Raw genomic sequence first — 26,679 nt, forward strand, 5'->3', positions numbered from 1 at the left:
TGGTAGTATATATAAGTATATGCTACTCTCTCAATTCGTCCCAGCTTACCCTTCCCCCTACCCATGTCCTCAAGTCCATTCTCTACATCTGAATCTTTATTCCTGTCCTGCCCCTAGGTTCTTCAGAACCTTTTTTTTTTTTTTTTAGATTCCATATATATGTGTTAGCATACGCTATTTGTTTTTCTCTTTCTGACTTACTTCACACTGTATGACAGTCTCTAGGTCCATCCATCTCACTACAAATAACTCAATTTCGTTTCTTTTTATGGCTGAGTAATATTCCATTGTATATATGTGCCACATCTTCTTTATCCATTCATCTGTCAATGGACACTTAGGTTGCTTCCATGTCCTGGCTATTGTAAATAGAGCTGCAATGAACATTGTGGTACATGATACTTTTTGAATTATGGTTTCTTAGAGTATATGCCCAGTAGTGGGATTCCTGGGTCATATGGTAGATCTATTTTTACATTTTAAGGAACCTCCATACTGTTCTCCATAATGGCTGCATCACTTTACATCCCCACCAGCAGTGAAAGAGGGCTCCCTTTTCTTCACATCCTCTCTAGCATTTATTGTTTGTAAATACTTTGATGATGGCCATTCTGACTGGTGGGAGATGATAGCTCATTGTAGTTTTGATTTGCATTTCTCTAATGATTAGAGATATTGACCATCCTTTTATGTGTGTTTCTTGGCAATCTGTATACCTGCTTTGAAGAAATGTCTATTTAAGTCTTCTGCTCATTTTTGGATTGGGTTTTTTGTTTTTTTGATATTGAGCTGTATGATCTGCTTGTAAATTTTAGAGATTAATCCTTTGTCAGTTGCTTCATTTGCAAATATTTTCTCCCATTCTGAGGGTTGTCTTTTCGTCTTGTTTATGGTTTCCTTTGTTGTGCAAAAGCTTTTAAGTTTCATTAGGTCCCATTTGTTTATTTTTGTTTTCATTTTCATTTCTCTAGGAGGTGGGTCAAAAAGGATCTTGCTGTCACCTTCGTCATAGAGTGTTCTGCCTATGTTTTCCTCTAAGAGTTTTATAGTGCCCGGCCTTACATTTATGTCTTTAATCCATTTTGAGTTTATTTTTGTGTATGGTGTTAGGGAGTGTTCTAATTTCATTCTTTTCCATGTAGCTGTCCAGTTTTCCCAGCACAACTTATTGAAGAGGCTGTCTTTTCTCCATTGTATATTCTTGCCTCCTTTATCAAAGATAAGGTGATCATATGTGCGTGGGTTTATCTCTGGGCTTTCTATCCTGTTCCATTGATCTGTATTTCTGTTTTTGTGCCAGTACCATACTGTCTTTATGACTGTAGCTTTGGAGTATAGTCTGAAGTCAGGGAGCCTGATCCTGGCAGCTCCGTTTGTCTTCTTCAATATTGCTTTGGCTATTCGGGGTCTCTTGTGTTTCCATACAAATTGTGAAATTTTTTGTTCTAGTTCTATGAAAAATGCCATTGGTATTTTGATAGGGATTGCATTGAATCTGTAGATTGTTTTGGGTAGTATAGTCATTTTCACAATGTTGATTCTTCCAATCCAAGACATGATATATCTCTCCACCTGTTTGTATCATTTTTAACTTCTTTCATAAGTGTCTTATAGTTTTCTGCATGCAGGTCTTTTGTCTCTTCAGGTAGGATTATTCCTAGGTATTTTATTCTTTTTGTTGCAGTGGTAATTGGCAGTGTTTCCTTAATTTCTCTTTCAGATTTTTCATCATTAGTGCATAGTAATGCAAGAGATTTCTGTGCATTACTTTCGTATCCTGCTACTTTACCAAATTCATTGATTAGCTCTAGTAGTTTCCTGGTAGCATCGTTAGGTTTCTCTATGTATAGTATCATGTCATCTGCAAACAGTGACAACTTTAATTCTTCTTTTCCAATTTGGATTCCTTTTATTTCTTTTTCTTCTCTGATTGCTGTGGCTAAAACTTCCAAAACTATGTTGAATAATAGTGGTGAGAGTGGGCAACCTTGTCTTGTTCTTGATCTTAGTGGAAATGGTTTCAGTTTTTCACCACTGAGAATGATGTTGGCTGTGGGTTTGTCAAATATGTCCTTTATTATGTTGAGGTAAGTTCCTCTATGCCTACTTTCTGGAGGGTTTTTATCATAAATGGGTGTTGAATTTTGTTGAAAGCTTTTTCTGCATCTATTGAGATGATCATATGGTTTTTCTCCTTCAATTTGTTACTACGGTTTATCACATTGATTGATTTGTGTATATTGAATAATCTTTGCATTCCTGGGATAAACCCCACTTGATCATGGTGTATAATCCTTTTAATATGCTGTTGGATTCTGTTTGCTAGTATTTTGTTGAGGATTTTTACATCTATGTTCATCAGTGATATTGGCCTGTAGTTTTCTTTCTTTGTGACATCTTTGTCTGCTTTTGGTATCAGGGTGATGGTGGCCTCGTAGAATGAGTTTGGGAGTGTTCCTCCCTCTGCTATATTTTGGAAGAGTTTGAGAAGGATAGGTGTTAGCTCTTCTCTAAATGTTTGAGAGAATTTGCCTGTGAAGCTATCTAGTCCTGGACTTTTGTTTGTTGGAAGATTTTTAATCACAGTCTCAATTTCAGTGCTTGTGTTTGGTCTGTTTATATTTTCTATTTCCTCTGGTTCAGTCTCAGAAGGTTGTGCTTTTCTCAGAATTTGCCCCTTTCTTCCAGGTTTTCCATTTTATTGGCATATAGTTGTGTGTAGTAATCTCTCATAATCCTTTGTATTTCTCCAGTGTCAGTTTTTACTTCTCCTTTTCATTTCTAATTCTATTGATTTGAGTCTTTTCCCTGTTTTTCTTGATGAGTCTGGCTAATGGTTTATCAATTTTGTTTATCCTCTCAAAGAACCAGCTTTTAGTTTTATTGAGCTTTGCTATTGTTTCCTTCATTTCTTTTTCATTTATTTCTGATCTGATCTTTATGATTTCTTTCCTTTTACTAACTTTGGGGTTTTTTTTTTGTTCTTCTTTCTCTAATTGCTTTAGGTGTAAGGTTAGATTGTTTATTTGAGATGTTGCTTGTTTCTTGAGGTAGGATTGTATTGCTATAAACTTCCCCCTTAGAGCTGCTTTTGCTGCATCGCATAGGTTTTGGGTCGTCGTGTTTTCACTGTCATTTGTTTCTAGGTATTTTTGTATTTCCTCTTTGATTTCTTCAGTGATCTCTTGGTTATTTAGTAGTGTATTTTTTAGCCTTCATGTGTTTGTGTTTTTTGCAGATTTTATCCTGTAATTGACATCTAGTCTCATAGCATTGTTGTCAGAAAAGATACTTGATATGATTTCAATGTTCTTAAATTTACCAAGGCTTGATTTGTGACCTAAGATATCATCTATCCTTGAGAATGTTCCATGAGCCATTGAGAAGAAAGTGTATTCTGTTGTTTATGGATGGAATGTCCTTTAAATATCAGTTAAGTCCATCTGTGATTCCTTATTTATTTTCATTTTGGATCATCTGTCCATTGGTGAAAGTGGGGTGTTAAAGTCCCCTACTATGATTGTGTTACTGTCAATTTCCACTTTTATTGCTGTTAGCATTTGCCTTATGTATTGAGGTTCTCCTATGTTGGGTGCATAAATATTTACTGTTGTTATATCTTCTTGGACTGATCCCTTGATCATTATGCAGTGTCCTTTTTTGTCTCTTGTAATAGTCTTTATTTTAAAGTCTATTGTGTCTGATATGAGAATTGCTACTCCAGCTTTCTTTTGATTTCCCTTTGCATGGAATACATTTCCATCCCCTCACTTTCAATCTGTATGTTTCCCTAGGTCTGAAGTGGGTCTCTTGTAGACAGCATATATATATGGGTTTTGTTTTTGTATCCATTCAGTCAGTCTATGTCTTTTGGTTGGAGCATTTAATACATTTACCTTTAAGGTAATTATCAATATGTATGTTCCTATTACCATTTTCTTAATTGTTTTGGGTTTGTTATTGTTGGTCTTTTCCTTCTCTTGTGTTTCCTGCCTAGAGAAGTTCCTTTAGCCTTTGTTGTAAAGCTGGTTTGGTGGTGCTGAATTCTCTTAGCTTTTGCTTGTCTGTAAAGGCTTTAATTTCTCCATTGACTCTGAATGAGATCCTAGCTGGGTAGAGTAATCTTGGTTGTAGGTTTTTCCCTTTCATCACTTTAAATATGTCCTGCCACTCCCTTCTGGGTTGCAGAGTTTCTGCTGAAAGATCAGCTGTTAACCTTATGGGGATTCCCTTGTATGTTATTTGTTGTTTTTCCCTTGCTGCTTTTAATATTTTTTCTCTTTACTTAATTTTTGATAATTTGATTAATATGTGTCTTGGTGTGTTTCTCCTTAGATTTATCCTGTGTGGGACTCTCTGCGCTTCCTGAACTTGATTAACTATTTCCATTCCCATTTTAGGGAAGTTTTCAACTATAATCTCTTCAAATATTTTCTCAGTCCCTTTCTTTTTCTCTTCTTCTTCTGGAACCCCTATAATTCAAATGTTGGTGCATTTAGTGTTGTCCTAGAACTCTCTAAGACTTTCCTCAATTCTTTTCATTCTTTTTTTTTATTCAGCTCTGTGGTAGTTATTTCCACTATTTTATATTCCAGGTCACTTATCTGTTTTTCTGCCTAATTTATTCTGGTATTGATTCCTTCTAGAGAATTTTCATTTCATTTATTGTGCTGTTCATCATTGTTTGTTGGATCTTTAGTTCTTCCAGGTCCTTGTTAAACTTTTCTTGTATTTTCTCCATTCTATTTGCAAGATTTTGGATCATCTTTACTATCATTACTCTGAATTCTTTTTCAGGTAGGCTGCCTATTTCCTCTTCATTTGTTTGGTGTGATGGGTGTTTTCCTTGCTCCTTCATCTGCTGTGTGTTTCTCTGTCTTCTCATTTTGTTTAACTTACTGTGTTTGGGGTCTCCTTTTCACAGGCTGCTGGTATGTAGTTCCTGTTGTTTTTGGCATTTGCCCCCAGTGGCTAAGGTTGGTTCAGTGGGTTGTGTAGGCTTCCTGGTGGAGGGGACTAGTGCCTGTGTTCTGCCGGATGTGGCTGTATCTTGTCTTTCTAGTGGGCAGGACTGCATCATGCAGTGTGTTTTGGGGTGTCTGTGAACTTATTATGATTTTAGGCAGGCACTCTGCTAATGGATGCAGTTTTGTTCTTGTCTTGCTAGTTGTTTGGCATAGGGTGTCCAACACTGTAGCTTGCTGGTCGTTGAGTGGAGCTGAGTCTTAGCATTGACATGGAGACTGGGAGAGCTTTCACCGTTTGGTATTACATGGAGCCGGGAGGTCTCTGGTGGACTGATGTCCTGAACTCGGCTCTCCCACCACCTAGGCACAGACTTGACACCCGGCCAGAGCACCAAGACCCTGTCAGCCACACGGCTCAGAAGAAAAGATAGAAAAAATGTAAGAAAAAAGAAAAAAATAAAGTTATTAAAATAAAAAATAAAAAATAATTATTAAAAATAAGAAAAATTAAAAAGTAATTTAAAAAAAGAAAAAAAAACAAAGAAAGAAGAGAGCAACCATACCAAAAAACAAATCAACCAATGATAACAAGCACTAAAAACTATACTAAAAAAAAAAAAAAATTGGACAGACAGAACCCTAGGACAAATGGTTAAAGCAAAGCTGTACAGACAGAATCACACAATGAAGCATACACATACACACTCACAAAAGAGAAAAAGGAAAAAATATATATATCTATATATTAAAAAAAGAGGGGCTTCCCTGTTGGCACAGTGGTTAAGAATCCACCTGCCAATGTAGGGGACATAGGTTCGAGCCCTGGTTCGGGAAGATCCCACATGCCGCGGAGCAGCTAAGCCCATGTGACACAACTACTGAAGCCTGTGCTCCTAGAGCCCTTGCTCCGCAACAAGAGAAGCCACCACAATGAGAAGCCTGTGCAGCGCAACAAAGAGTAGCCGCTGCTCACCGCAACTAGAGAAAGCCCGCATGCAGCAACGAGGTCCTGATGCAGCCAAGAAAAAAAAGGAGGAAGAGAGCAACCAAATCAATAAACCAATCTACGAATGATAATAAACTCTAAATACTAAAGTAAACATAAAAGCAGAAACAAATTAGATTCAGAAAGCGAACCCCAAGTCTACAGTTGCTCCCAAAGTCCACCGCCTCAATTTTGGGATGATTCGTTGTCTATTTAGGTATTCCACAGATGCAGGGTACATCAAGTTGATTGTGGAGATTTAATCCGCTGCTTCTGAGGCTGCTGGGAGAGATTTCCCTTTCTCTTCTTTGTTCGCAAAACTCCTGGGGTTCAGCTTTGGATTTGGCCCTGCCTCTGTGTGTAGGTCACCTGAGAGCATCTGTTCCCTGCCCAGACAGGATGGGGTTAAAGTAGCAGCTGATTAGGGGACTCTGGCTCACTCAGGCCGGGGAGAGGGAGGGGTACGGAATGCGGGGCGAACCTGTGGCAGCAGAGGCCAGTGTGACGTTGCAAAAGCCTGAGGCATGCCTTGTGTTCTCCCAGGGAAGTTGTCCCTGTATCTCGGGACCCTGGCAATGGCGGGCTGCACAGGCTCCCGGGAGGGGAGGTGTGGGAAGTGACCTGTGTTTCGGCACAGGGTTCTTGGTGGCTGCAGCAGCAGCCTTAGCGTTTCATGCCCGTCTCTAGTGTCCGCCCTGATAGCCGTGGCTTGCGCCCTTCTCTGGAGCTCATTTAGGCTGTGCTCTGAATCCCCTCTCCTCGCGCACCCCGAAACAAGGGTCCCTTGCCTCTTTGGCAGGTCCAGACTTTATCCTGGACTCCCTCCGGGCTAGCTGTGGTGCACTAGGCCCCTTCAGGCTGTGTTCACGCAGCCAACCCCAGTCCTCTCCCTGGGATCTGACCTCCGAACCCCGAGCCTCAGCTCCCAGCCCCTGCCCACCCCGGCGGGTGAGCAGACAAGCCTCTCGGGCTGGTGAGTGCTGGTCGGCACCAATCCTCTGTGCGGGAATCTCTCCACTTTGCCCTCCGCACCCCTGTGGCTGTGCTCTCCTCCGCGGCTCCGAAGCTTCCCCCCACCCACCCCTCCCCCCATCTCCGCCTGCGAAGAGGCTTCCTAGTATGTGGAAACCTTTCCTCCTTCACAGCTCCCTCCCACTGGTGCAGGTCCCATCCCTATTCTTTTGTCTCTGTTTTTTCTTTTTTCTTTTGCCCTACCCAGGTACGTGGGGAGTTTCTTGCTCTTTGGAAGGTGTGAGGTCTTCTGCCAGCGTTCAGTAGGTGTTCTGTAGGAGTTGTTCCACATGTAGATGTATTTCTGATGTATTTGTGGGGAGGAAGGTGATCTCCAAGTCTTATCCCCCATCTTGAAGGTCTTCCCACCCATTGAGTTTTGAAAATCCAGGCCAAAAGGCTTTTTACTGCTTTAACTTAAAACTTTATTAATACATAAACTTTATCCAAAATTTAGTCCCTCTGATTTTGTGACAACGATGAATATTTTAGATGTGTATTTTCATTTTCTGCATTTATTATAATTTAAAATTATTGAGATGAGGAAGAATATAGTTTATTCACTACTGACAAACATCTTAAGCAAGTTATATGATGATGGGAGTAAAATAATGCAGTTAATGTTTTCTTTTTTATAATATCTGGCACAAATCTGGATTCATAAAAGATCTTAAAAGGCTACAGTAAAACATCCTTCAATGTATTCTAGTGAAATTTAATAAGATACTCAGTTATTAGCTTCATTAAAACACAGTGAGTTCATTATAACCCAATCTGGCAGAAACTTTAATTGCACTGAGTTTGTATTACTTCATATGATTCGGTTTTTTCCCTCTCCTCCAAACCGCACCACACCCTTGGTGCTACAGTACAGCCAATTAACACACTTTAACTGCCTATTTGTAATACATCATTTTCAAATTACTATTCTCAGAGAGTTTGCTTTTTCTTCATTTTCTTCATCAGATCATTGAAGTAAGTCTCCAAGGCTTTAGATGTTATACTTGATTATACTCAGAGTCTTGAAGAAATGCTATTCTAGGACTATGAAATACTACCATTCTGAATCATTACACCTTGCCTGTGATAAAAATATGATTCAATGCTATTCTTTTCTTTTAATTGATAATAAAAAGATATGGGAGGCTCATATAGACAAAAAATCCGTAATAGACTGTAAGCTTCTTAAGAGAATAATTATGATTTTTATGTTCATAGCAACTACCATTTATCATGTACTTATATCAGCTGCTCTTCTAGGCTAGATTTGCTATCTCACATAACTTGACAGCTGAATGATGTATGTGCTATGCAATTATCCCCATCTTGCATATGGAAAATAATGAGGCTCTGAGGGGTTAACAATTAGCCCAAGGTCACAAACCTAGTAGGTGGTGGAACAAGAGATACACTCTGGTTCAAACTCAAAAATCACACTTTATCCATTCTACTAGGCTGCTTCTCCGGGTCTTTGTATCCCTAGGACCCAGGACAGTGCTTAGCACTGAGTTGACACTCAAATATTTGTTGACTCTAGTATTGATGATACTAACAAATCACCAACAGGTAGTTGCAGTTTGATGCTGTTTTATTTCAATGTTGTTCTTTTTAATAGCCATTTTTGGCTGGATTCAACTATTGTTTTATTTTGTTCATTGTCAAAATGATTTATGAGCACACATAGCTCAAAGAGGGCTGAAAAACAAATGTTTGTCTTAGCTACAGGGAAGCCAGTAGAGGGGTCAGGATGTTAAAATGGAATTTGGCAATCAAAGAAAGCTAACAGAAGAAGGAAGCAGGAAAGAGAAAACAAAAAATTAAAACTCAAGAAACAAAAAACAAGTGCCTGCACCTCCTCTTGTTTTCTCTATTTTGTTTGGTGCCATCCACCCTCATTCCCCCAGTTACACAAGCTAGAAACTTAGGACATATTTATGGTTCTCCCTTCTTTTTTACCTCCCTTATCCTACTTAATAACATACCTATTCTGATTACTACATATATTTTTGTAATCTGTCCTCTCCTCTTCTCTCCTGAAATCACTTTCTGTTTTATTTCTCACCTGGATCAAAACCTTTCAAATTAATCTCCCTGCATTCATATTCTTCTTCTTAGGTTCTTTGTCCACAGTTATAAGATTGACATCCAAATTTCAAATCTTATCAGTTCACTTACCTCTTTTAAACTCTTTAGTGGCCTCTCTCGAACTCAGGGTAAACCTATCCTACCTTTCTTTTCAAGTCCATGTCTATGTGTTGCAAACTAGTGAAACCAATTTGGACAGTGCAACAAATGCCAAGTTTTTTTGTGTGTTGTTGTTCTGTAAATATTGGCAGCCTCTGGTGTTGAGAGGTAGCTGGGGGCTATATGTTCTCTCTCCCACATCCTGGCTATTAGATGGTATGCTACAATGAAAGAAAGTCTCAAGTTAAATTGCATCCAATGTACAAACATTCATTAGGAAGGAAACAAACAAACAAAAAAAACCTGTGTAACCGGTTCTATAGCTCTGGGAGACCCCACTCTCTGATCTAAGGCCAAAGACTGGCACTTTGCATGAAAATCACATTCTGAGGAAGATGCAATGAAGTACCAATGGTAGGAATAGAGAACTTGGCAGTGGATTAGGGAGCAGAAGACTGAGAAATGTAGGTACATGAGACCAAAGGAGCTCTGGACCTCCAGATCTTTGTTGCCTTTTAAAACCTCCTCATGCAAGATTAAGCAGGTCTGATATATCACTTCTAACAATAACCTATCTTAAACACTATTAATTTCATCAATTGAAATGTATTTTTATACCCCTGAAGATGACGAGTAGACCCTATCATACAGCTCTTGTTAAAGATGATCAGTAACTTGTCCTGAAGGTTGTATTTCATGTGTTATTTGACAAACCCTACAGTGATTATTTCAATTAGGGCACTTCTAACACTATTTAACTGCTCTTATAATACAACATGCCCACTTTCATATACTTTTATCTCTAGTGACATGCAAATGCTTGTAGTTTCTTCACTGATTCATCCACAGATGTTTATGTAGTATCTCCTATGTGCCAATCACTGTTCTAGACCCTGAATATATAATAGTGAACATGGCAGACAAAGTCCCTGTTCTCATAGCACTTATATTTCAGTGAGGACACAGAAAAAATACACACACACACACGTATATATATATATATATATATATACACAAAAAACAAATATAGCGATAGCATATACAATACAACAATAATATCAACAATATTTAATGAGTATTTACTGTGTGCCAAGAAATATTCTAAGTGCTTTACATGTATTAACATATTAATCCTTACAGCACTATGGTGTGGGTACTATTGTGGTCCCCATTTTACAAAGGAGGAAACTAAGATACAGATTGAGCAGTTTATCTAAGTTCACAAAGCTAATAAGTGGTGAAACTTATATTTCAACCCAGGCAGCCTCATACTAAAGTATATGGTCCTAGCTTTCGTGACACACTGTTTTTCATTTGATACTTTGGTATGCTAAAACCCTAGGGAAAGTGTCTGATCTGGCTTGGTAATATGCCATCCCTTGTATGAACTGCTATACCGAGGGGAATGGTATATCATGACCCTGTGATATGGCAAATGGCATATGACCCTGTGTCTGGGTCATATGCCTACCCTTGTAGCGATGGGGGCAGTGTAATATGCTTAACAGTCTCATCGTAGAGTTGGAGTGAGAAACATGGCTAAAACAAGAAAGGGGAAAGGAGTACAGAACCGACGAAAACAATAGAAGCCAACCTGTTTCATAAATGTTATTTCTCACCTTTGCTCGTGTGTTCATATTGTTTTCTTTGGTTGGCATGCTCTGCCCAACATTCTCCCACAAATAAACACCTCAGTTTAAAGAATGGCATAAGGTAAGATCTCTACTTAGAAGCTTTCCATTATCACCTCTCTTAAACTGAGTTATGTACTTCTTTCTTCTGTGCCTATAATATCCTACACATATCTCTATCATGATATTGTCCTCAGGGCATACATTTCTACTTCCCCCAGTATACTGCGATTGACTTTAAAACCATGACTCTTCTTTATTCATCTTTCTCTTCCTAAGGCTTAACCCAGTGTCCAAATATATTGTTAGAATTCAGTAAATGTTGGTTGACTGAATGGCAGATTTGGAAGCTCCTTGGGAAAAATCAAAAGCAAGGGTCCTATGAGTACTTGAGTTCCTGTAATAATCTGTTAAGAAAAAAATCCCAGTAACATGGTCTGTCTGGTAATAGTTCAATTCTTTCAACTAAGCAGCCTGCCAAAAACAATGCTTTTATATTAGCTATTTTATGACTTTCAGAGAAGTTAGAATTTCAAGGTTATGTAAGTTTATGAATTACATAATCATGGAAGGATAGAGCTGGAAGAGTCTTTAGAGGTTGTTTAGTCCAGTACTTGTCATTTAATAAATAAGAATTCTGAAGTGAGATATTTTATGATAAAGTACGCAGAGTAACGATGCTTGCAGAAGAGCCAGAAATAATATCCAGATCTCAGCTACTACCCTAGTCTCTGGTGTTTTACCACTTCAACTTTCTTGACTGATTTTACCTTTGACATACCTCTGGCTCCCAGCTACATAGTGTTCTCTGATATTATCTGATTGCTTATGTCCCCCTAGAATCTTTTAGCATTTTAACATCTCCAGACATGCATCTTGACTTGACCTTTTGTTTTTCCTTTCCCTTCTCCCTCCCTAAAACCTCAGATATCAAAACTTAACTTGTCCTAGGAACCCAGATCTCTATTTTCCCAAGTCATGATTTCAAACTAATTCTGTGTCAGTGGTAATTGTTAGGAGACTCTCTTAATCTATGTTTCCCTGTTTTCTGCTGCTCAGTGCAAGTATTGTCTCTAACTTTATTAATTCCCTGCCTAATAGGGCTTCAGATCCTCCAATATGAGGTGTAGCTACCAAATTCTGAGAAATCAGTTTACAGTGGCTTTTGTATCAGGAAGCTAACAAAGCAATATCAAACTCTCATTCTAGGTCCAAGGTTTAAGGAATCAAGTTTGCATATCATAGTTGAGTTTGCCTATTGTGTGATTCTGTACAATTAACTCCTCACTCAATACCTCCAAGCAGGAGACAAATCCAGTGTGAACTAGGACTGTATGCCTATTGTGCTGGTCATCTTTTCCCTCTTCTGTATCAGTGGGAGAAATGTGAAATCTATAAGAATTAATAAGAATTAGGCCTGTGGTCATTTGTGGTTGAACATGTAAGCTTTTTCCAATGGGGAATATGATGTAATACAGCATTAATGGTAAAGTACATAAAATCTGGAGCTGGACTGCCTCGATTCAAATTCTAGCTCTACATGTAATGTCTGTGCAATCTTGGTCAAGTTACTTAAACTTGTTGTGCCTCAGTTGCTCCATCTATAAAACAGAGATAATGAAAATAGCTGTCTCATAAGGTTGATCTGGAGATGAAATTTGTTAATACTTTTAAAGTGCTTATAATAGTACCTTGCACACAGTAAGTGCTACATTTTCATCATTGTCTGAGTCCAGTGGCAGAAATCATGTAATTAATTAGCAATGTGTTTGCTGTGGTTCTAGGAGAGAGGTGACTACACATGTCATGAATGTGTCATTCCTGGTAGAGACAAAAGGAATATATAAGCTCAAAGAGGCTACTTTTAGAATGAATTACTTAGCTGTAGCCACATAAAGACTAGACAATTCAAAGTTAATTGAAATAGGTATAATTACTTGAAGACCCTGCTCTAGAATTGTAAGCAGGAAAGAAGAGAAAGGCAATGACCCAATTATTTCAAAGGTGAGAAAGAGTAATCATAGGAGAGCAAATTCTATAATTTACAAACTAGACTACAATCTAAAATCTCTCATGACCATTTGAGAGGACTTAAAAATCACAAGGGCACCATGAAAAATGAAGCATATGGAAACTTAGAGTACCAGTGACAAAACTGGATGGGGTTAAGAGCCAAAACCTAAACATTTACCTGTCCTTAAATTTATGTGATCTGGAGAGAATTATAATGTATGTCAATTAATATCTGCTGGTAAATTTAGAACAATCCAATTACAACCTAGAACAATACCTCTGCTTGACCTTGTGAATTCAGCCTGTTTCTAATGAGTCCTTCCCCAAAATCTGAATTATTTTTCTGTTTCCACATGCTTCTACTGTCAATGCAACCTGAATTTTCTCTGAGCTCTTGCCATCACTTATGAAACAGTAACTCTCATTTGGTCCACCTGGAATGGATTTTGTAGCTGCATGATTTTAGGCAAGTCACATAATCTGCCAATCAGGGAAAGTACTATGCTCTGCCTATTTCTCAGAGCTGTTACCCTTGCAGAGATGTAGAAAACTACTACACAAATTGCTAAAATGTTCTTTCCCTTTTATAAAACAAATTAATAAAATGTCTTTAACATAATTGTATAATCAATGAAATACTAATTTAATAGTAATTTAATATGAATACTAAATTTAATAATTTTAAAAATTTAAATTCTAAACTTATCAGGATAAATACTTATTAATATTAGGGAATATATTATTACTTTTAGGATTAAGATAGACATGAATTTTGCTGGTGAATGAGAAACCTATTGATAGTCTTATGGGCCTCTGGTGAGAATTGTTTTACATAAAAAATATTTAGTCATTGCATATAAAATCATATTAATCTCGTATAATGGAAAACCACTTGATCTTGTTATTTTGTAGCTTGCAATGAGGCAAAAATTATCACTGAGGATTCTACACGGGTTTGCATATATGGCCAGTGGACACTGCTTCCTAATCAGATGCATCAGAAGGAGAACCAGCTGCAAGTTTTGCTTATTTCACGTCTCAACCATTTTCTTTTATATTGCCAAAAGATTGTGAATACTCATGGATGACCCACGTAGTTGAGCAACAGAGGCCCCAAAACAAGTTTTAAGCACATGATGTTATTCTTTGCCATTTGGCCCTTAGTGCTTTTGCAATTCTCCTTCTCACAAAGGTAGCTCCCCTATATGGATCCCCCATCCCAGGAACCACTTCATACTCTAAATCGTACCCTTTTCTCTTCTCTCTGTAAGAATTTACCCATCTCTTGCTCTACTGTGTCAGGAACGTTTGCTGCTTTACAAGTTAACATATATCGAATTTCATAAAGAATCACAGGGAATGTGCTAGGGACAGAGCTTCCTTGAGTGTGATATATGGAGAGCCAATTCACTGAGTTACTCTGAAAAAAAAATCTGTGGTTAAATAAAATTGGGAAATGCTATATACTATATCACACTCTTGGTAATTTAAAATGTACATTAGTATACTTGAAGGTCAAATATCTGGTTTCACTTTATTTAACACCATGTTTCCCACACATATTTGAACATGTGACCTTATTTTCAAGTAACACTTATTAATGTTTCTCAGGGCACTAATCTTCCAGAGAACACACTTTCTGTATTAGAACACACACTGTACTAGAAAATGTAAATGACATATGTCACTCTTTTTTCATAGCATGTTTACATTTAGCAGAGATTTTATAGAGAATTTTTAACTCAGAGATTGCCATATTTTCACAGAGAAGAGTTCTTTGTTATTCTCCTTTCTTTGCTATTCCTTTGCTATTGCATTTAAGATTTCTTATGATTATTTTTACACCTGGATCACTTTTATGCTGCCTAAACTTCATTCTTTAGAATTTCCTTTAGTTAAGGTCTATTTGTCTGAAAATGTTATTATTTCACACTAATCATTGGCAGATGAGTATATTTCAGTGGGTATGGAATTCTAGGTTTGCAGTTGTTTTTGCAGCAGTTTTAAAATATTATCCCACTGTCTTCTGATTTCCATTATAGCTCTTGAGATGTCAACTTTTATTCTAACTGCAACTGTTTTTTAAAAATCTTCTCTTTACCTTTGATCTACAGTTTCACTGTGATGTGTCTTAGTGTGGATTTATTTATAAATATATTTTATATATACCACTTAGATTTCATTGAATTCATGAATCAGTAGATTGGTAATTTTTTTTATCACTTCTGGAAAGTACACCACCATGGAAGAGATATTCTTTATTTTTCATATACTTAGAGAGCACCTAATAATCTGGTTGTGTGTGTATTGAGTGTGAGGTTGGGTTGTGGTGCGGTGGAGAGAGTTGCTAATGGTGGGAGAGAAGTGGTCCTCTGAAGGCCAAACAGTTTATGTGGTATGGCTTCTCACAAAGGCACATTTCTCAATAAATAACTTACCACAGGGAAGAGCATAGGCAGTTCATGCCACCCCAGAATTAATCAGTTGGGGATTCCCATGTTGATGTCAAAAACACCCTAATGATGAGAACTGGTATGCTGTAGAAGATGGGCATATGGTAGGGAAATTTGTTACTTGTTTGCTTGTTTGTGAAGGGGAGTGGTTCCACAACTCATAAAATTCTTGATAGGAGGCTGCCTATTCTACTTAGGTTAAGATCTCACCATGTAGCTGGATTTGAGTGGTAAATAGCTTTTAAATCCTCTCAGGAACTTGTATTCAAGCATTGCTACAGTTCACCCAATTTCTGAATTTCTTAAATGTTACTTGGTGGTACTAAGCTTTTTTAATGTTAAAGCAGAAAAAACGTGGAAACTAAGCTAAACTTTTGGAGATTGTATTCGGTCTCACCTTCATGCCCTCCTTCGGTATGGATCACCTCCTTTGGGCCACTAACTCTGGCTGACAGGGTATTCAAAGATAGAGCTATTCAAACTCAGCCTTTAAAATTGTTTTCAGAGGAACCAACTCGATGCCTTTAAAAATACTGTGGCCCACTAGGGATCATTGTTGAATATAGTAGTACCTAAAAGCCAAAGGAGTGAAAAGTGGCATCTGAAAATCTAAATATTAGAAAAAAATTTCCAGTAACCATAGGGTGAAATGGGACATTGTGAGGGAAAGATCAAATCACATTATCAGAATATGCCTGTCACATCCCCTTTGAGACCAATGGTTCCAAGCAAAGAAGAAAAAATCATTATGAAGAAAGACTAGACATAAGCAAAGATTGCACTTTGATACTTTCCATTAGGTGATCATAGTGGTCATTTATTCAACATACTTTTATTTACTTTTGAAATTTGTGCCAGGCACTGTGCTAAGCTCTTGGAATGGGCCCTTGAAAGGTATTTGTGTTTGGGAGGTGTGTTTTTCCACTGTAAAGGCTCAATTCAATTAACAAAGAGGACAGGTGAAATAGAGATTAGGAAATCATCAAAGAGGAACAGTTGAAAAATATTTCCTGGAATGAAAGGCTAGCAGCCCCTTAATTGACAGGACCTATTAATTGTCTAGAACAAAAATAAATATATAATAAATAACCCACATTAAGGCAAACAATCATAAAATTTAGGACTCTGGGGACAAAGATTAGCTTCCAAAGAGAAAAATAAATAGGTTATATTCAAGGGGTCAAGAAGCAGAATAGCTTCAAACTTCTTAATATTAATACCAGAAGCTAGAAGGCAATGTTCAATATCCTCAGATAAAATGATTTTAGTCTAAAATTCTGTGTGCTGTTAAACTATCAGCAGGGTATATTTTCACATATATTTTTTACACATGAAAATTCAAAAATTTAAGAGTACTGGAGGAAGTATTCTACCAAAAAGAGAAAATAAGCCTAAAAAGTGGGATCCAAGAAGCAAGTGATTTCATGCATGAGAGAGCGACAGAGAAATGAAGAGAATTCCACTAATGATGGCCAGTGGAAGTCCCAGGATAGCTGTTATTCAGCAGAGCTAAAGTGCAACAAGTCCAGACTAGACTAGAAGAATGGAAAGCTCCAGAAAAAACATGGGACCTAACAGATTACTAGACTGGTTTAAGCACGTGTGAGGCCATAGGAAAAACTTAGATGCAATTCAAAGAAAGTTTAACAAATAAAAAATGTAGACAATTATTTAAATCTAAGGGAGAATATGCTGTATGTGAAAGGAAATGTTATCAGGAGTGCTATGTTATTTCTCTCAGACCCTGAAGCCATTCACCTAAATTGAGAGTTGGCAGTGCTCTTTGACCATGAAATTATCATAGGGTGACCATAAAATTAATTGTCCAAATTTGGAAACTTTTGAGAGTGAAAAGGATGTGCTATTAATATTTAATATGGGACAAAAGTCATAAGTTAGACCTCTCCTAAGCAACCTGGGACATATGGTCATCCTAGCTGTCATGAAAATACCACTTTCCACCTGGTGGCAGCTTACTTTTAATTGCAGTCAAAGTACTCAGGAGAAACTTAACCGCTGATCTTGGAATCTCCCTCCTAAAATGTGATTAAAAATATCACAATCTACTTCTGAAATAAGAGTCAGATGCTTTATTTGCAGGTGTTCAGGCATACATAGCTTACTATGTAAAAACAAGTAAAGAAAAGAATTCTCATTCATGAAAAGTAATTTGAAAATCACATTTTTATAATAGACATTTTTTGTGGTTTATAATAAACAAATATTTCATAAATTACTGATGTTAGCAAACATGGATTTTAAGAGAGTTTCTCAATAAGGCTCCAAATGTAGATATCCTATTAAGGCTAATCTTAAAGCTCTAACAACTTGATTTCATTAACTGATGAATAACTCCCATCTTCCTACTTTTTTGTAAGTTCTTCTCTAGTCATTAGCTAGGCTAATTCATTAATTATATTCATTATGTAGTGAACCCTCCTTCCAACCCCACTATTCACTCAAAATCCCTATTGTGCATACACAGTGTTTTTAAAAATACATAACTGAACCATTATAAAGGGCCAAAATCAAAATATTCCCTAGTTCAACAACATGACCAAAGCTCTGTGACAGTTCTTCAATATTAAAGCTAGATTTTTTTTCTAAGCTACATTGTGAATATATTCGTAAGGATTTGAATTGTGATTTCCTGACAAAGAATCAAGATATTGCCATTGTTCTTGTCATTCAAAGCTTTTCCCATCAAGTGTAACATGAACAGAGGATGGGCTATTACCTTAATCTTCATGACATTTCCATTTGATAAATTCACATGACCATTTTGATGTGTTTTATGCTATACATAAAGAAGATTTTGTAAAGAAGATTCACGGCCTCAAAGGTTTATAAGTTTTCTGTGATGTTTACTTTAGTTATGAATGAATTTGCTCAAATGAATGAACATAACTATTAAATAAAACCACATATATAGCACTACTAATAGAAAATATTTCTCCAAATTTAAGTAGATATTCGCATTATTAGAAAACTGCTTACCTCAAGAGAAGCTTTTCTTTGGTTTTAAGCTTATTATTCTTTTATTTCCTTTTTTAAAATTTAGGTTTTTATTTTTACTTTTTAATTTTCATTATTATTTTTTAATTTTATTTATTTATTTATTTATTTATTTATGGCTGTGTTGGGTCTTCATTTCTGTGTGAGGGCTTTCTCCAGTTGTGGCAAGCGGGGACCACTCCTCATCGCGGTGCGTGGGCCTCTCACTATCGCGGCCTCTCTTGTTGCGGAGCACAGGCTCCAGACGCGCAGGCTCAGTAGTTGTGGCTCACGGGCCCAGTTGCTCCGCGGCATGTGGGATCCTCCCAGACCAGGGCTTGAACCCGTGTCCCCTGCATTGGCAGGAAGATTCTCAACCACTGCGCCACCAGGGAAGCCCCAATTTTCATTATTTTTATAGAATGAGCTAAAAAGGGGAAAGACATTAATGTTAATGTTTTTGGAATCTAAATTTTTGGAAGAGCATGTAATGACTTGAGCATTTTAATAATGTTGTCATCTGTGAAAACCCATGGATGGTGCTTTAGCTAGTTCTTATAAAATTAAAGCAATTTTAAACATTTCTCCACACTCCTGAACAATTCTAGGAATTGTTCTTCCCAAAAAATCTTTATTTTTTCTAGATTGAGATAAAAGAAGGAGAATATAGATGATTCTGTTAACTTTTCTTCCTATACTTTCATACACCTAGCCAACCCTGCCCGTGTCCAAGCATGCCAACCTAAATCACTGAGCCATCAGCATCTTGGGAAAGAATGAGCAAGCTTGAAGGGAAGCCATTCAGGAGTAGAGAGTAACAAAAAAATAGAATAAGTTGCGTCAACCAGAATTTAAGTAAATAGCAAGGCTATATTTTGAAGTAATAAAGTTTTCACAGTTTCTGTGGGGGTGGGGGCGGGGTGTTGTGAGCTTCTGTATACATATGACTCTGTTGTGTAGTGGAAAGTTTCTGGGAACTAATTCCAGTTTCTGAGCTCTAATTCCAGTTAAGCCTGGAATCATTTTAGGCAGGGCCACTATTTTGAGCAATTGCTTGTTTACATAATCCCAGAGATCCCTATGCCCATATGGGTACACAGGAGTACTAATCAATGTAATGATGGAGTGAAAACCCTGTTTTTGTCTTTTGTAAGCTTGTACTATTTTCTGCCTCCTAAAGAGAAACTGTTAAACACAACAGCCTTCCCACGCCGCCTCCCCAGTGACTGAAATCTGATAACATGTAATTAACGCCCATTTCAAAAATGGCTATATTCAACCTCAACTCTACAATATGAAACTGGGATTATATAGACAAAGCCTAAGTCACCCGAAAGAGAGAATCAGCTTGAGATGTCTTTCCATTTGCGTACTTGAATATGTCAAAGGCCACTTGAAATTTTAGCTAACTTTTGTAAACCCATCAGGCTTAAAAACCAATTAGCATCCAAGGAAACAAAATTGTGAGGGTTTACAAGGTGCTCTCTCCAAAGAGAAAAGCCCTTTCAAGGATGCTTGAAGGGGCTTCGTTCCCTGAACGATGGCCAGTCAGCCTTGGCAAGGAAATCTGTCAGGTGCTTGTGTTGCAGTAACAGCACAGGGTTAGGAGGCAGGCAACTTCTAAAGGCTCCGCAAAACAGCTCCCGGAAGCAATCAATCAGCAATCGACCAACTAGCCTTTCCCAAGCTGCTGTTCTGTGTCAAGCTCTAATAGTTAAAATGTGAGCAAAAATTTGGAAGTTAGAAGTTGGATAGTTTTTATTTCTAACTCGGAGTTCAGCTTTCGCAACATTACTTAGAAATGGCCCGTTCCCATTTATGCTAACTTTGCTCCAAGACCCTCTTCCGGTCGATTTCTACTGGAATTGAATTAAGATCCTAACACTTGCAAGATTATGGTGACCCAGACATTGATATGTAATTAAAAAATAAATTTTTATTTTTCAAAGTGACACAAAACTTGAATACAAACTAAAATTAAATATTTTAGATTTTTCTTCTAGATATTTTTCTACTTTCTAGATATTTTTATTACAAAATCTAGATAGATTAATCAAAGCTGAACTTTGCTGGTGCTCTAAACATGAACTTTGTCTGAGTTTTGGGTAACTCAGTACTGGATCTGGGATAAGATTTCCGTTATCAATAAGAAACATCCTAAAGAATGGACTTGAGGATATGGGGAGGGGGAGGGGTGAGATGTGACAGGGTGAGAGAGTGTCATGGACATATATACACTACCAAATGTAAAATAGATAGCTAGTGGGAAGCAGCCGCATAGCACAGGGAGATCAGCTCAGTGCTTTGTGACCGCCTGGGGGGGTGGGATGGGGAGGGTTGGAGGGAGGGAGATGCAGGAGGGAGGAGATATGGGAACGTGTGTATACGTGTAGCTGATTCACTTTGCTATAAAGCAGAAACTAACACACCATTGTGAAGCAATTATACTTCAATAAAGATGTTTAAAAAAAAAAAAAAAAAGAAACATCCTCCCCAGTCACTCTTCCAGTTAGGCTTACTAGATTGCACCCACAGACAAATTTCGGAAAACTGACTCAACAGTTGTAAAACTCTTGAAATCTTTTGGGAACTCCTGCAGTTTCTCACTTACAATAGCAGCTGCATAATTATCTCCATTTAACTTTATTTTTAACTCTTGAAAAAGTAATGTTTGTTGGTCTCTAGTTGAATGCCAAGAAAACATGTTCAGCCAAAGTGGTCAATGTAATAGAGGTTTAGAATTTAATAATTTAGCCATTGTAAGCATTTGTTTTTAATCTCCTAAACAAACCTTAATTGATGTACACATTCATTTCTCAGAGGTGGACACTAATAATATAGTGCCTTTTAACAGTGATAGTTTAGCCTATACACAAGACCAAATCTAGCAGCCTCTTAAGAAATTTTAGTCTAAAATCAAATTAGTCAAGATGAAAAAAAGTTGGTTAATTAATAGCTCATTCAAGTAAATCAATTAATCATTTGGTTGACTGATTTTATTTTTGCCATGTCACCCAGATACTTTGAGATGGTATGAATGCAATTCTTCAGGAGATAGGCGACAGATGAGACAGTGTTACAAATACAAGCCTATGATAACCTCCAAATTTAGAAATAGGATTATCACAAGGCAGTACTTTCATTGTCATTCAGAAGAAAAATTAACATTCATTAACAACTAGTTTTCAGTCATCTTGCTATGTTGTATTAAATTTGTTATTTTATTTCCTCTTTGTATTAACCCTATGAGGTTGATATTGCTATCATAATATTACAGATGTGAAAGCTGAGACCTAAAGATATTAAACAACTCCCCTATGACTAGTGTGGCGTAGATCCAAGATTGGAGCCCAGATAGTCAGACTCTAGAAACTTCTCTTTTTTTTAGGCAGCATCCATTAATGGTTAAGAGTTGTGGCTCTGGAGCCAGACTGCCTGGGTTTGAATTCCTTACTTTCAATTGTTTCAATTACAAGTTATGTAACCATGAGGAAGTATGTTAATTCTCTGTACCTCAGTTTTCATACCTCTAAAATGGAATAATAATAGTGCCTACTTCACAGGGTTGTTAAGAAGAATTAGTGCATTAAAATCAGTAACATTTGTAAAGCCTTTAGAATAATGCTTGTTGCAAAGAAAGTACTGAATAAATGATTGCTATTGTTATCATTTTTATTATATCATCCAGTTGATAGTAGTCAGTAATGAGAAGCTGTTTATATTCCAAACAGAGTAATTCATTTAAAAAAAGTCCTCATCCACATGAGTTTACAAATGAATGGGACAAAAAGTAAAACTAGGATTTCCTTGCCAATTTCGTATAACAGTAATTTCCCCCTGAGCATTTTTAATATCAGAACTTAGAATATGTAGCATATTATTTCCCTACCTTTTACAAACCATGTCCCTCTGGTACAGAATTTAAAATTTAAATTAAATTAATAAAATTAATAAATTAATTTAAAACTTTTAAATGATCCTTAACATTATTTGTAATTTCAAGGTAAACTAAATATAAAGATTGAAAACAGATTAAAGTTAATGCAACAAAGGGCAGCCTTATCTCCAAAACACACTTTTCATCTATTCTTACAACATTTGAAAACAATATGACAATATGTGCTGGGTGTCCTTAGACAAGTAATCTAGTCTCTGAGAACCTCACTCACCTGTTTTAAAACAGGAATAAATACACAGGTTTTATCCCCTCGCCAGGATGTACTGGGAATCAAAAGAAACACTAGATATGAAAGCACTTTCTATTTGATAAAAGTCTGATCCAAAAAAGAGACTATTGTGGGTGGCAACAAACTTGCCATCTTGCTGTTAGTAGCTCATTCATCTTTAGCTAAAAGCATCCATATGTATTTCATTGCTCTCAAAGTCAAAAAAATACGATATATTTTGTCATAGCTGTTAAGTATTATTTCGGTTTTAGGAAGGACAACTCTATGAAGAAAAGCAGACCCAGACTATTCATGAACAGCAATGTTAGCTTTCCAAATACTTTCTGATCAAGGCCCACTTAGGCAATTTTTAATTTAATGGTATGACTGTTAAGCATATCCAGTGCAGATACAGTCCTTATAATTCATGATATTGTGTGGAAAATATACTGTTAATCACTGCCATTTAATTTAAGTGATACACACATCTTAGGGCACTTTTTATGGTAATAACTAGAATGAATCAGTGAATCATTCAGAATGAATATATTCCTGGTCACTGATTGCAGGAAGATTGGCTAATACGCCATATTCATTATTTGTGCAGTCTCTCCTTATTGCTGTATTTGCATGCAAATGACTTAGTTTTTCCCTCAGCTGAAGTAGAATTCTCCATTACAAGCAAAGAGCTAAATGTAAAACCATAAAAGAAAATTTGTGTGCTCCTTTTATTAAAAGTGGTCCTGAAAAATAGAAGGAGACAGCTACTGGCAGATTAATCTCATTTTCACCTTCTCACTGGAATTTTAACAAGTTTTAGGCAAAACAGGAACCATTTAATCTCATCTTGACTTGTCTTTTTTTCAAGAGTGATGCATGAAGGAAATGAAGTTATGGGGTAAGACAACTTCGGGGTTTCAGAGGGAGAGTTGGGGAAAAGAAGGAAATAAAAGGAAAGGATAAAGAAAAGAACTTGGGAGGGGAAGACAAGGAAGGAAGTCTGGAAAAGTTTGTAACTGCACAAATGTGGAAGAGTAGGCTGTAACTCACACACATACCAAAAAAACAAAAACAGCAACAACAAAAAACAACAACAAAAACACAACAACAAAAAACCTTGAGCCTCATTCTTATGAGTTTACTTCTCCTCCTTCCCCAATCCCCTGTCCTTTCCACACACATATTTCAGACTTGATCAGTCCCTCTAATCCTTGTTGTCATTCAGTTTAAAGCACAGAGCAGATTTTCACTGACAGCAAAATGAGTGCATTGCATCGTTTTTATATAAAGAACAATTTTAATGCTTTGCCAGAAGGAAAGCAGGTTGAAATACTGAAGTCTTCTTTTGTGTTCCCTATTAGAGTGTTAACTTTTTAAATTGCTTCAACTGACGTTTATCTGTGAATATAAACTACAGTAAACTGTCAGAATACCGTAATAAAAATAATTCCAAATTAAAAACAAAAACAAAAAGCCTTGCCAGAGACTGGCTTACTTTTTAACTATGTCTAGAAAAGGGGATTGCTAAACAAATTAATATTTTCAAGAGGATTATAGGAGGAATGCCTAAATCACTGATTCAAGTTCTTAGTTCTAAAACCACTTTGGCAACTTCTATTTACTGGTAAGTAAATATATACTTAAAGCATTGTAGAGCTTCAAAAGTCTCAGATATTATCTATTATAATCCCTTCATTTTATAGATAAGGAAACAGAGTGTTCTTAACTGCAGATCTGGGAGCTGGGTACATATGTCTTGACTCCAGTCCATTGGGTATTTCCACTCTTTTCCATGCTATCCATTTAAAGCCTAATCACAATCATATTTTTACTAAAACAAGTATCATCAATTGCCAAAAATTAGTTAGCTTTAAAAAATTTATCTTATTACATTGCTTCAATGTAACTCAATTATATTTCTTTTCAAACTTAATGTGATTTAGACTTTTCACTAAATCAGAATTGCCTTCTTCCCAATTATTCTTAATAACTGAAGTTTTGTGTGTAGTTGCATCTTGAAGCTTTGCTATTTTTCAAAGTAGGAATTTAGTAAACAGTAGTAAAGTTTTGTTTATATTTGCTGTCCTTGTATTTTACCACCTCAAGATAGATAATAAATCAGTGTCCCTACCATGGTTATAAAGGGAAGGGAAATTATCTATGAAAAATGATTTTGAGAAAAGTACACTTGACTTTTTACTTTAGATTGTGAAATCATTTTATACCCATTATCTGACTTATGGTGCGTGATTCGAATTTTTAAATTAATCACTCTTCAAAGCACATTCATTCCTGTGCAATTCAAAATGTCAAAATAGATAAACACATGGAGGAAGCAAGCCTAGTTTATGTTAATAAAAATGGAAAACTTCCTTGAATATTTACTGAAGGGTTTTTTTTTTTTTGAATGAGTGTGGGATTATTTACATTTCAATCAATGGCTATGCTAGTCATCTCAGCGCTCATTTCAGTGTCTCATGACACATGCGTGTAGTGTCCTCATGCCTCTTTTTCACTATTCAGCATGGACTAAGCCCATGTTCTGGTTCTACTTTTCCTGTCAAAGCTTATCTTGTATTTGTTCCATTCTTTAGAGACCTGTCAGATGAGTAACTGGCAGATCTGTTGATTATTCCTTTGCATATGCTGTATGTCATTGATTCTAAGACACACACTGTTTTTCTACATTCAACATCTTTGATACAGTGATGCATTCTAAAAATCTATGGCATCTTACCATCAATAAGGGGTAAGTTAGTTATCATTGTGAAATTCGATCATAGTTGTTCATATGGTCATCAGGACTTCCCTGGTGGTTCAGTGGTTAAGACCCCGTGCTTCCACTGCAGGGGGCATGGGTTCAATCCCTGGTCGGGGAACTTCCGCATGCTGCGTGGTGTGGCCAAAAAAAAAAAAGTAGGAGGATACCATGATTTCCCTATACATTGTGTTGCCCAAATTAGAGATAGCTTTCTGAAAATCAGTGATTTTGTAGAGAATATCTACACTAAAAAAATATAATAAACATATGGTCATCACTGCAATGTGTTGTGTACTTTCTTGGTACTAAAGGCATTGTTTTTAAAATGTCTCCAAAAAAACTAAAATGTGATTTCTCACTGAGGCAAAAGTTACTGGCTGGGCAGGAAGGGATAGAAAAAGAGCAGGGAGCCTGCATTTCATATTAGTGATTGTGGTAAGCAGAATAATGCCTCCCTCCACAAAGATGTCCACATCCTAATCCCAGGAACCTATGAATATGTTATATAGCCAAGGGTAATTAAAGTTACTGATAAGAAGACCTTAAAATAGGAAGATTGTCCTGGATCATCAAGGTAAACCCAGTGTAATCACAAGGATACTTAAAAATGGGAGAGAGAGGCAAGAGATGAATCAGTCAGCAGAAGATGTGACTACAAAAGAGAGATTCAGAGAGATGGCAGTGTGAGAATTTAGCCCAACATTGCCAGCTTTGAATGGAACCATGAGCCAAGGAATGTGGGCAGCCTCTACAAGCTGTAAAAAGCAAAGAAACAGATTATCAAGAGACACATTCCTTCAGGATGCAAAAGGAATGCAGTCCTGCTGACAGCTTGATTTTAGCCCATTGAGACCCATTTAAGACTTCTGATTTCCATAATTGTAAGATAAAAATTTTGTGTTGCTTTTAACCACTGATTTGGTAGCAATTTGTTACAGCTGCAATAAGAAGCTAGTTACATTAGTGATCAGTGGAGAAATGACACATTCCTATTTTTATTTCAAAGAACAAACAAAAAGTTTTATGAAACTTAAGAAATAAAGGTGCCTACATACATTACACCACACATCTAGTGACACAACTGAAGGCAGATGACAGAAGAAATGGCCAAATACTTTGGAGCTGATAAAAGAAATTGGAAAGCAACAAGAGACTGATGTAACCAATTCAAATAATATATAGAACTCTCATTGAAGCATTAAGTCACAGTTTAACTTGCAACATTTATTCTTTCTTAGGGGTACATAATAAAATAATGGTATTTCTTACAAGTGATGTCACCTTTCATTCAATGAAGTAAGTATATAGCAAAGAATTTTTATATCAAAATTAACCCAAGTTCATTGTGTATATATTGGAAAATACAGAAATGTATAATAAAGAAAAATGAAACTTTCCATAATCCCCTGGTATCGGTCAGGATAGCCCACTTCATGTTATAACAAACAACCCCCAAATATCAGTTGCTAAAGAAACAAAGATGAATTGCTTGCTCATTCTAACTGTCAATTGTG

The 26,679-nt window shown here is 36.7% G+C and overlaps 1 long non-coding RNA gene across 1 annotated transcript in view; it reads left to right on the plus strand.

Moving 5' to 3' along the window:
• Positions 1 to 26,679, plus strand: part of LOC132357290 (uncharacterized) — a 927,280-nt gene that overhangs the window by 838,828 nt on the left and 61,773 nt on the right. The window lies entirely within an intron of this gene.

The sequence above is a fragment of the Balaenoptera ricei genome, chromosome X (assembly GCF_028023285.1).
Source record: "Balaenoptera ricei isolate mBalRic1 chromosome X, mBalRic1.hap2, whole genome shotgun sequence".
Lineage (NCBI taxonomy): Eukaryota > Metazoa > Chordata > Mammalia > Artiodactyla > Balaenopteridae > Balaenoptera > Balaenoptera ricei.